Here is a 13,181-nt window from a genome sequence, read left to right as displayed (position 1 = left end):
ACATATTTGCAGATAAGACTCTAAAAATCATTAGTTGATGAAATACTATCCTCCCTGGGAAATCTTGAGGGATTGTGGCCAGTTTTTTTTTTTTTTTAATTGATAAGCACTAGCCAAATATTTCTAGAACTTAGGATAGCTGTAGCTACATGTTGCAACTCAGAGAGCTTGCCTGGGTTTTTTCAGAAGCCTCCTGATCATCTGTCTGATCTTGCTCCTTTCATTCATTCAGCAAATTTACTGAGTGCTTACTATGTTCCGGGCATAGGTCAAGGCCCTGAGGACATAACAGTAAACAAGACAGATGGAGTTCCTGGTCAAGGAGCTTAGTTTCTAGTAGGGAGGTAGACAACAAAACCAAACCATCTTTAATGTGTTAGGTAGTGATGAGGGCTGAGGGATAAAGCAAAGGTTAGAGAGACATGCAACAGCTCTTTTACATAGCACGATGGCCTCTTGGAAAAGGTGGTTATTTGAGCAAACACCTGCTTAAGGTGAAGGAGCCTGTCATGCAAATAAGGGGCAGAGAGTGGTGGTGGGGGGGGTAGTTTCTAGCAAAAACACAGCCAGAGAATGCTTGTTGAGGTCCAGGGGTGCGAAGGAAGGTGTGACTGGAGCTCAGAGGGAGAGGGAGTGGTGGGCAACGAGCTGGGGGTGGTTGTGCGGATTGGTTTATTGGCGGTGGTGAAGAGTTTGGATTTTATCCTAGTTTTGATGTGAAGCCCCCAGTCTGTCTTGTTCACTGTTGCATCCCCAGGGCCATGAGCAGTACCTAACACATAGTATCAGGTTTGTTTGGGTTTTTTCCCCCAAATCAATCTGTAGATTTAATGCATCTCCAATCAAAATTATAACAGGATTTTATGGGGACTTGAAAAGCGAATCTAAAATATTTATATGGGGGGCTTCCCTGGTGGCGCAGTGGTTGAGAGTCCGCCTGCCGATGCAGGGGACACGGGTTCGTGCCCCGGTCCGGGAAGGTCCCACATGCCACGGAGCTGCTAGTCCCGTAAGCCATGGCCGCTGAGCCTGCGCGTCTGGAACCTGTGCTCCTCAACGGGAGAGGCCACAACAGTGAGAGGCCCGCGTACCGCAAAAAAAAAAAATAAATAAATAAAAATAAAATAAAATAAAATTTATATGGGGACTTCCCAGGTGGTCCAGTGGTTAAGACTCCATGCGCCCACTACAGGGGGCGGGGGTTCAATCCCTGGCTGGGGAACTAAGATCCCGCATGCCGCTCAGCACAGCCAAAAATAATAAATAAATAAAATAAAATAAAATTTATATGGATGTGCAAAGGGCCAAGAAGAGTCAAGACATTCCTGAAGAACTAAGATATCAAGGCTTTATTACATTTTTTTTTTAATTTGTTTGCGCCAGGTCTTAGTTGCGCCATGCGAACTCTTAGTTGTGGCATGTGGGATCTATTTCCCTGACCAGGGATCGAACCCAAGCCCCCTGCATTGGGAACACAGAGTCTTATCCGCTGTGCCACCAGGGAAGTCCCTCAAGCCTTTATTACATTTTTTTTTTTTTTTTTTTCAGTACGCGGGCCTCTCACTGTTGTGGCCTCTCCCATTGCGGAGCACAGGCTCCGGACGCGAAGGCTCAGCGGCCATGGCTCAAGGGCCTAGCCGCTCCGCGGCATGTGGGATCCTCCCGGACCAAGGCACGAACCCGTGTCCCCTGCATCGGCAGGCGGACGCTCAACCACTGCGCCACTAGGGAAGCCCTTATTACATTTTAAAGTTATAATAATTAATACAATGTGATTGGCTCAGGATCAGTGAAACAGACTAGGAGCTCAGAGAAAGAGCTGTGCATATATAAAAGCCTAATATACGTACATTGGGTAAAGAAGGGACTATTGGAAAAAATGAAAATAGATTCCTATACTACACCACATCCAAAACTAAATTATGGGTGAATTTAGGCCTTAACTGTGAAAGGGAAAACTTTATATTTTTTAGAAGGAAATCTAGGCAAATATCTTTATGACCAAGGTAAAGAGCTTTGGTAAATCTTTCATAAATTTAACTACATTAAAATTGGGACTTTTGGGGCTTCCCAAAAGTATATATAAAGGGCATATACCCAGAGAAAATCCTAATTCAAAAAGACACATGCACCTCAGTGTTCATTGCTGCACTATTTACAATAGCCAGGCCATGGAAGCAACCTAAATGCCCATCGACAGATGAATGGATAAAGAAGATGTGGTACATATATACAATGGAATATTACTCAGCCATAAAAAGGAATGAAATTGGGTCATTTGTAGCGATGTGGATGGATCTAGAGAATCTAGAGTGAAGTAAGTCAGAAAGAGAAAAACAAATATTGTATATTAACGCATATTAACTTCCCAGCGCGGGGCTGCCCAGAAGGAGGGGAGCTTTCTCTAACCCAGCAGCATCAGTCAGCCTGTCAAGCCCTGTGCCTGCCAGCTTGTGTGCCCGGAAGGAAGAGTCTTCTTGTTTGAATCGGCATAAAAGTTAGTGGTGGCCCCACATATGCTCAGAAAACAGAAGTTACCCCTGCCATGTTCGTAGGAGGGAGGGATGTAGGTGTTGATATCAATGGCAGCAAGGAAAGCAATAGGCCTGTCCCAGGAGCTGAGAGATTTGGTTACCCCTCCTGTGCTTGAGAAGGACGCCACCCGAACCTCTGTCAGGTGCTTTCCCCATCTGCAGGTAGCTGGAAAGCTTGCAGGTAGCCTCCCGCACGCCTGTGGGTACAAAATGACGCCTTTCACAGTGGGCACTAACTCCCCGAGCCTGTGCCTACCTGGTCTGTACGACACAGGGACTCCTGCCCCCTGGTGGCCAGTACGGATTCTGCACACTCCCTCGAGCTCAAACAGCCAGGCACCTTCAGTCTCAAGCACAGGCAAACCATATCTGAAAAGCACGTTTGCCTTTGGAGGGCAATGTTATTTACTCTCTTATGCTACTATACTTCTAGCACTTCTGGCCGAAATCATAGGAAGTTATGCTTTAGAAAAAAGCAAATCGAACGCACTGTACTATTTTCAGATTCCTTTTTCCTAAAATCCTGTACAGATTTGCCAGGGGTTTTTGTATTTTCCCTTTAAAGTTGAGTGTTACCTGTCCTCTTTCTGCCAGCACATTACGTGCTGGACTCGTTTCTCCACAACTGGGGTCACCAGAGACCTTGTCACGTTGGTTTTAGGGGCTAGACTAGAACCAAAAAAGCCCACTTAAATTAAAAAGAAAAAATTATGGTAAAGGGAATTCCCTGGCGGTCCAGTGGTTAGGACTCCGCACTTTCACTGCTGGGGCCTGGGTTCAATCCCTGGTCAGGGAACTAAGATCCCTCAAGTCGTGTAGCATGACCAAAAAAAAGAAAAAAAATTATGGTAAAATATACATAAGATGTACATTTTAGCCATTTTAAAGTGTACAGTTCCATGGCATTAAGTACATTCACATTGTTCTACAACCATCACCACCATCCACCTCCAGAACTTTTTTCATCTTCCCAAACTGAAACTTGGTACTTATTAAACAATTACTCTCCATCTCCTAGAACCACCATTTACTTTCTGTCTCTGCGATTTTGACTACTCTAGGTACAAGTATGTATATTTTTGATTTTCACAGGTGGGCTTTTATATTATGACTCTGCTGTCTTATTATATATTCACACTGCGCAAAATGAGGAGTTCACTCCTTTATATATATTTTAAAATATTTATTTATTTGGCTGCGCTGGGTCTTAGTTGCGGCATGCGGGATTTCATCCCATCACTTTTGTTTTTACTTGTGCTCTAAAATCTAGGAAGAATTTTTTATTATGGTAAAACATACATAAAATTTCCCATTTTTTTCCTTTTTTAAGTGTATAATCCAGTGGCATTAATTACATTCACAGTGTTCTGCAACCTTCACCACTATCCATTTCCAGGACTTTTTCATCATCCCAGACAGAAACTGTACCCATTAAACAATAAGTCCCCATCTTCCCTCTCCTCCCCCAGCCCCTAGTCACCTCTCCTCTACTTTCTGTCTTTATGATTTTGAATCCAGGAAGAAGTTAATGTTATTTCCTTTTCTTTCTTTTTCTTCAATCAGAGAAGAAAAAGTAATAAAAGGAATACAAATTGGAAAAGAAGAAGTAAAACTGTCACTGTTTGCAGGTGACATGATACTATACATAGATAATCCTAAAGATGCTACCAGAAAACTACTAGAGCTAATCAATTAATTTGGTAAAGTTGCAAGAGGATACAAAATTAATGCACAGAAATCTCCTGCATTCCTATACACTAACAACAAAAGATCAGAAAGAGAAATTAAGGGAACAATCACATTCCCCATTGCAACAACAAAAAGAATAAAATACCTAGGAATAAACCTACCTAAGGAGGTAAAAGACCTGTACTCAGAAAACTATAAGACACTGATGAAAGAAATCAAAGATGACACAAACAGATGGAGAGATATACCATGTTCTTGGATTGGAAGAATCAATATTGTGAAAATGACTATACTACCCAAAGCAATCCACAGATTCAATGCAATCCCTATCAAATTACCAGTGGCATTTTTTACAGAACTAGAACAAAAAATCTTAAAATTTGTATGGAGACACAAAAGACCCCGAATAGCCAAAGCAGTCTTGCAGGAAAAAAACAGAGCTGGAGGAATCAGACTCCTTGACTTCAGACTATACTACAAAGCTACAGTAATCAAGACAATATGGTACTGGCACAAAAACAGAAATATAGATCAATGGAACAGGATAGAAAGCCCAGAGATAAACCCACTCACCTATGGTCAACTACTCTATGACAAAGGAGGCAAGGATATACAATGGAGAAAAGACAGTCTCTTCAATAAGTGGTGCTGGGAAAACTGGACAGCTATACGTAAAAGAGTGAAATTAGAACACTCCCTAACACCATACACAAAAATAAACTCAAAGTGGATTAGAGACCTAAATGTAAGACTGGACACTATAAAACTCTTAGAGGAAAACATAGGAAGAACACTCTTTGACATAAATCACAGCAAGATCTTTTTTCTGAGCCACCTCCTAGAGTAATGGAAATAAAAACAAAAATAAACAAATGGGACCTAAATGAAACTTAAAACCTTTTTGCAAAGCAAAGGAAACTACAAACAAGACAAAAAGACAACCCTCAGAATGGGACAAAATATTTGCAAACGAATCAATGGACAAAGGATTAGTCTCTAAAATATATAAACAGCTCATGCAGCTCAATATGAAAAAAACAAACCACCCAATTGAAAAATGGGAAGAAGGCCTAAATAGACATTTCTCAAAAGAAGACATACAGATGGCCAAGAAGCACATGAAAAGCTGCTCAACATCACTAATTATTAGAGAAATGCAAATCAAAACTACAGTGAGGTATCACATTACACCAGTTAGAATGGGCATCCTCAGAAAATCTACAAACAACAAATGCTGGAGAGGGTGTGGAGAAAAGGGAACCCTCTTGCACTGTTGATGGGAATGTAAATTAATACAGCCACTATGGAGAACAGTATGGAGGTTCCTTAAAAAACTAAAAATAGAATTACCATATGACCCAGCAATCCCACTACTGGGCATATACCCAGAGAAAATCCTAATTCAAAAAGACACATGCACCTCATTATTCATTGCTGCACTATTTACAATAGCCAGGCCATGGAAGCAACCTAAATGCCCATCGACAGATGAATGGATAAAGAAGATGTGGTACATATATACAATGGAATATTACTCAGCCATAAAAAGGAATGAAATTGGGTCATTTGTAGAGATGTGGATGGATCTAGAGAATCTAGAGTGAAGTAAGTCAGAAAGAGAAAAACAAATATTGTATATTAATGCATATATGTGGAACCTAGAAAAATGATACAGATGAACCAGTTTGCAGGGCAGAAATAGAGGCACAGATGTAGAGAACAAACGTATGGACACCAAGGGGGGAAAGTGGCGGGGGTGGTGGTGGGATGAATTGGGAGATTTTGATTGACATGTATACACTGATGTGTATAAAACAGATAACTAATAAGAACGTGCTGTCTAAAAAATAAATAAAATAAAATTCCAAAAAAAAAAAAAGAAATGCCAAATTTTTCATGAAACTTCTGGCTGGTGAACTCATATGGCAGTTACTTTTTACTTCCTAGAGGATGAGCTCGTTTTAATTCAATAAAGTGAATAGAAACACACAGAAAAGAAATGCCAAATTAACAGGAGGGCAAAAAGGGAATGAAGAGAAACTTTTCCAAACCAATGCAAAGAAAAAGAACCAACAACAAGGTAAGATATAAAATAAGTATACATTGGTGGATGCAATAGAGCACAGATTCCAATTTGTAATAATTGCAAAAGAGCTCAATTCTCCTATTTAAAAAGAGCAAAGATAACAGATTAAGTTGTTAAAAATCCATCTATTAATTATTTAGAAAATTTAAAGAAGAGTTGAAAACAAACAGATGGGTAGATATAGGTCATATAATACAAACAAAAAGAAAGCAGGATGGGATACTGCCATCAGATAAAGTTTAAATCAAGGCCAGATACATTAAAAAGTGAAAATGACTGTTATTTAATAAAAACACATAAATTGTACATGTATGTATACTGTAAAATAATATACATTTTTCATACTTATAATTAAAATTCATAATTATACATCATCTGTAAAAACAACCTAAGAGTCATAGATATTTATGTACTAAACATGGCCAAATACATAAATGATATTCACTTTCAGAATTTAACTAATTAGGCAAAAACAAGGCAAATCATAGAGGAATTGTATAATACAGTTTATAAGCTTGATATAACACAAAGAGAAATTTTGAATCTACAGAGAATATATATACCCTTCATGTCAATAGGAATCAGTTATATGCCACAAAGAAAAGGATAATAAATTCGAAAATAACAAGAGATTCTATAATTCAGAAACTTTAGCTATAGCCCAATACAGTTAGAAATCAACCACAAAAAGATTTTTTAAATTTTCATTTGGAAATTAAGAAACAGTCTCTCGGGCTTCCCTGGTGGCGCAGTGGTTGAGAGTCTGCCTGCCGATGCAGGGGACACGGGTTCGTGCCCTGGTCTGGGAGGATCCCACATGCCGCGGAGCGGCTGGGCCCGTGAGCCATGGCCGCTGAGCGGGCGCGTCCGGAGCCTGTGCTCCGCAGCGGGAGAGGCCACAACAGTGAGAGGCCCGCATACCACAAAAAAAAAAAAAAAAAAAAGAAACAGTCTCTCAGGTCTAAGAGGAAATCAAAATTATTGGGAAAATTAGTGAAGTTAGCAAGGTCAGTGGATACAAGGTCAATATACAAAAAAATAATTGTTTCTATATACTAGCAGCGAACAGTTGGAAAATGAAATTTAAAAATACCGTTTATAATAGCAGCAAAATATTTAGGAATAAATTTAACAAAAGACATATTAAGTTTATAATTGCTGAGAGAAATTAAATAAGGTTTCATAGGGCTTCCCTGGTGGCGCAGTGGTTGAGAGTCCGCCTGCCGATGTAGGGGACACGGGTTCGTGCCCCAGTCCGGGAAGATCCCACGTGCTGCGGAGTGGCTGGGCCCGTGAGCCATGGCCACTGGGCCTGCGCGTCCGGAGCCTGTGCTCCGCGATGGGAGGGGCCACAACAGTGAGAGGCCTGCGTACCGCAAAAAAAAAAAAAAAAAAAAAAAAAATTTCATAAATGGAGATACATATTTATGGATTGGAAGACTATATATATATGTGTGTGTGTATATATATATATAATTTTTTTTTAATGGCTGAAAACAGCACAAATTTATTATCTTCCAGTTCTGGAGATCAGAGGTTCAACACAGATCTCACTGGATAAAATGAAGGTGTCAGGGATTTCCCTGGTGGTCCAGTGGTTAAGACTCCGCACTCCCAATGCAGGAGGCCCAGGTTCGATCCCTGGTCAGGGAACTAGATCCCATATGCTGCAGCTAAGAGTTCGCATGCCCTAACAACTAAGAGTTTGCATGCCTCAACTAAAGACCCCGCGTGCCGCAACTAAGATCCAGCGCAGCCAAATTCATAAATATTTTTTAAAAAATCAAGGTGTCAGCAGGGCTACATTTCTTTTTTTTTTAATTGACGAATAGTTGATTTACAGTCTTGTGTTAGTTTTTGGTGTATAGCAAAATGATTCAGTTATACACATGTATACATTCTTTTTTATATTCTTTTCCATTCTGGTTTATTACGAGATATTGAATATAGTTCCCTGTGCTATACAGTAGGACCTTGTTGTTTATCCATCCTGTATATAATAGTTTGCATCTCCTAACCCCAAACTCCCAGTCCATCCCTCTCCCCGCCCACCCCTTGCGACCACAAGTCTGTTCTCTATGTCTGTGAGTCTGTTTCTGTTTTGTAGATAGGTTCATTTGTGTCATATTTTAGATTCCACATATAAGCAATATCATATGATATTTGTCTTCTCTGTCTGACTTACTTCACTTAGTATGATAATCTCTAGGTCCATCCATTATTTCATTCTTTCTTATGGCCGAGTAGTATTATATATACGTACCACATCTTCCTTATCCATTCATCTGTCAATGGACATTTAGGTTGTTTCCATGTCTTGGCTATTGTAAATAGTGCTGCTATGAAAGTAGTGGTGCATGTATCTTTTTGAATTATAGTTTTGTCTGGATATATGCCTAGGAGTGTGATTGCTGGATCACATGGCATCTCTATTTTTAGTTTTTTGAAGAACCTCCATACTGTTTTCCATAGTGGCTACATCAACTTACATTCCCACCAACAGTGTAGGAGGGTTCCCTTTTCTCCACACCCTCTCCAGCATTTGTTACTTGTAGAGTTTTTAATGATGGCCATTCTGACCAGTGTGAGGTGATATCTCATTGTAGTGGGGTTTTTTAAATTAATTTATTTATTAATTTATTTATCTTTTGGCCACGTTGGGTCTTCATTGCTGCACGCAGGCTTTCTCTAGTTGCAGCGAGTGGGGGCTACTCTTTGTTGCAGTGCGCGGGCTTCTCATTGCAGTGGTTTCTCTTGTTATGGAGCACGGGCTCTAGGTGCTCGGGCTTCAGTAGTTGTGGCATACAGGCTCAGTAGTTGTGGCTCGCAGGCTCTAGAGCGCAGGATCAGTAGTTGTGGCGCATGGGCTTAGTTGCTCTGCAGCATGTGGGATCTTCCCGGACCAGGGGTCGAACCCATGTCCCCTGCATTGGCAGGGGGATTCTTAACCACTGCACCAGCAGGGAAGTCCCGTCATTGTAGTTTTGATTTACATTTCTAAAATAATTAGTGATGCTGAGCATCTTGTCATGTGCCTCTTAGCCATCTGTATGTCTTCTTTAGAGAAATGACTATTTAGGTCTTCTACCCATTTTTTGATTAGGTTGTTTGTTTTTTTTTGTTGTTGTTGAGTTGTATGAGCTATTTGTATATTTTGGAAATTAAGCCCTTGTCAGTCGCATCATTTGCAAATATTTTCTCCCATTCCGTAGGTTGTCTTTTTGTTTTGTTTATGGTTTCCTTTGCTGTACAGAAGCTTGTAAGTTTGATTAGGTCCCGTTTGTTTATTTTTGCTTTTGTTTCTATTACCTTGGGAGACTGACCTGAGAAAACATTGGTATGATTTATGTCAGAGAATGTTTTGCCTATGCTTTCTTCTAGGAGTTTTATGGTGTTTTGTCTTATATTTAAGTCTTTAAGCCATTTTGAGTTTATTTTTGTGTGTGGTGTGAGGGTGCATTCTAACATCATTGATTTACATGAGGCTGTCCAACCTTCCCAACAGTGCTTGTTGAAGAGACTCTTTTCCATTCCATATTCTTGCCTCCTTTATCGAAGATTAATTGACTGTGTGGGTTTATTTCTGGGCTCTCTATTCTGTTCTGTTGATCCGTATGTCTGCTTTTGTGCCAATACCATGCTGTTTTGATTACTTCAGCTTTGCAGTTTTGTGGAAGATGATATTTTTAAGATGTCATTTCTCTCCATGTTTGTCTACAGATTCAATGGAACTACAGCCCAATATCCCAGCAGGCTTTTTTTTTTTTTGGTATAAAAATACAAAAAAAAAAATCCTGGTAAAATTTCCACCCTGAACACTAGGTCTCTCACTTTTGGAACTCTGAGCTGCCAAATATAAAAATATCTGAATTCTCTGAGGCCACCATGTTGTAAGGAAGCCCAAGCCATATGTTGAGGCTATGGGTAAGTGCTCCAGGTGACAGCTCAATTGATCTCCCAGCCATCAGCCAGCATCAGTTGCAGCATGTGAGTGAAGCCATCTTTGACATCCAGCCTGGTGAGCCTTCAGGTGACTGTGGCCTTAGCAGACATCCCAGTGAATTGTGCAAGAGACTCCAAGCAAGAACTGTCCAGCCAAGTCCTTCCTGAATTCTTGTCCCATGAGATCGTCAGAAAGATAAAACGGTTGTTTAAAAAAAATCATAGCAGCCTTATTATAATAGCCCCAACCTGGAAACACTCTAAGTGTCCTTCAACAGTAGAAAGAATAAATAAAATGTGGTAATTCATATATTGGAATACTGCACAACAATGAAAATGAACAAATCATGGATTCATACAACAACATGGATGAAACTCACAGACATAACATTGAGTAAAAGAAGTTATACACAAGGGTACATATCGTATGAATGCATTTATATGAAGTTCAGAATCATGGTGATAAAGCAAGAGTAGTGGTTATCCTTGGGTGCATTGATTGGGAGGGGGGACAAAGGACCCTTCTGAGATGCTGGAAATGTTCTCTGTTTTGGTCTGGGTGGTGGTTACAAAGGTATGCGTATATGTGAAAACACTTCAGTGTGTGCAAGGTTTAGCCCAATTTAAAAATGAAAAACATGAGAGCCCAGAAATAAGTATATGGTCAATTAATCTATGACAAAGGAGGCAAGAATATACAGTGGGGAAAAGACAGTCTCTTCAATAAGTGATGTTGGGGAAACTGGACAGCTACATGTAAAAGAATGAAATTAGAACATTTTCTTACAGCATATAGAACAATAAACTCAAAATAGATTGAAGACCTAAATGTAAGATTGGAACCCATAAAACTCCTAGAAGAAAACATAAGCAGAACACTATAAAGAACTCTGTAAATAAGATGGGATATATATACAATAGAATACTACTCAGCCACAAAAAATAATGAATTTTTTTTTGCAGTTAAAATTGGTTTTTATTTGTTCATTCTTTAGTGGAGATGTATAATGACTAGTCAGTATCCCTTACATAAAAGTCCCTGAAGATCAGCCATAGTTAAATTACCACTTCAGCCTTCTTTTTGGGAGCAGCAATCTGTTTCCTTACATAAAAAATAATGAATTTTGTCATTTGCAACCACATGGATGGACCTGGAGGGTATTATGCTTAGTGAAATAAGTCAGACAGAGAAAGACAAATACTGTATATTATCACTTATATGTGGAGTCTAAAAAATAAAACAAATGGATATAACAAGTAAAAATGAAAAACATGAATTAGGCTTAAAAAAATTTTGTTTGACGTATAGTTGATTTACAACGTTGTGCCAGGGTTTTATTTTATTTTGGCTCCACCGTGCAGCATGTGGGATCTTAGTTCCCCAACCAGGGATCAAACCTGCGCCCCTTGCATTGGGAGTGTGGAGTCTTAACCACTGGACAACCAGGGAAGTCTCCAGAGTTTTATTTTAAAGATATTATACCATTAAGTTGGCTTGAGGTGGAGAAAACAAAGTTATTGCATGCCCAAAACCCAAGAGGGCAATTAAAAAGGTATGTTCTTGGAACAGTCTGACTCTAGGAATGAATGAAGTTGATTTGATTCAATCAAGGAGTAACTAGAATAATATGAAAAATATTAGTTGGTCTAGCTCTCAGAGAAGAGCAGTAGTGAAAGAATGAAAATTAAAGGAATGAAGTTAGGAATATTAAATTGGAGGAGCTGAGGGATTTTCACAGGAATATGGTTGATAGCGTAGAGTATCAAGCAGATTTTTTTGTAGAAATTAACAGCTGATTTTATACTTTATATGGAAATGAGCAGGACTTAGAAAAGCCAAGACAATTGGCTTTGAAGAAGAACAAATCTGAAGGACTTACTCTGATTCCAAGACTAAGTAATTAAGGCAGAGTGGTCTTGGTGTAAGGAAAGGTAAGTAGCTCAATAGAACAGAATAGAGGACTGAGACATAGGCCACAGGATATCAATATGGAGGAAAAAAACAACAACAACCTGGTGTCTACCTCACACTATATGCAAAATTAATTTGAGTTGGATCATACACTTACGTATGAAAGCTAAAACTGTGGGGACTTCCCTGGTGGTCCAGTGGTTAAGACTGTGTGCTCCCAATGCAGGGGGCTCAGGTTTGATTTCTGGTGAGGGAACTAGATCCCACATGCTGCAACTAAGAGTCCACATGCCTCAACTAAAAAAAAAAAGAAGATCCCGTACATGGCAATGAAAATCGCACGTGCGGCAACTAAGACCTGTGCAGCCAAATAAATAAATAAATATTTTTAAAAGCTAAAACTGTAAAGCTTCTAGAAGAAAAGATAGGAGAAAATCATGAGCTTTGGGATAGACAAAGATTTTTTTTTAAACCTGACATGAAAAACTCTAACCACAAAATAAGTAATTCACAAGTTGAATTTCCTCAGAAGAAAATACCCAAAATAAAAAATTTCTACTCATCCAAAGATATTAAAGTGAAAAGGAAAGCCACGACTCAGAGAATATATTTTAGATAATATATGTCTGGCCCAGAACTCATATCCAGACATAAAGAACTCCTATACATCAAAGAAACCAATTTAGTTTCTGTCAACAGGCATTTTACAAAGAAGATATACAGGGACTTCCCTGGTGGCGCAGTGGTTAAGAATCTGCCTGCCAATGCAGGGGACATGGGTTCGAGCCCTGGTCCAGGAAGATCCCACATGCCGCATAGCAACTAAGCACACATGCCACAACTACTGAGCCCATGCGCCACAACTACTGAAGCCTGCCTGCCTAGAGCCCGTGCTCCGCAAGAAGAGAAGCCACCGCAATGAGAAGCCCATGCACCGCAACAAAGAGTAGCCCCCGCTCACCACAGCTAGAGAAAGCCCACGCGGCAACGAAGACCCAATGCAGCCAAAAATAAATAA

The sequence above is a fragment of the Hyperoodon ampullatus genome, assembly GCF_949752795.1.
Source record: "Hyperoodon ampullatus genome assembly, chromosome: 19".
Taxonomy (NCBI): domain Eukaryota; kingdom Metazoa; phylum Chordata; class Mammalia; order Artiodactyla; family Ziphiidae; genus Hyperoodon; species Hyperoodon ampullatus.
The sequence above is the reverse complement of the archived record's forward strand: the minus strand, read 5'-3'. Positions refer to the sequence as shown.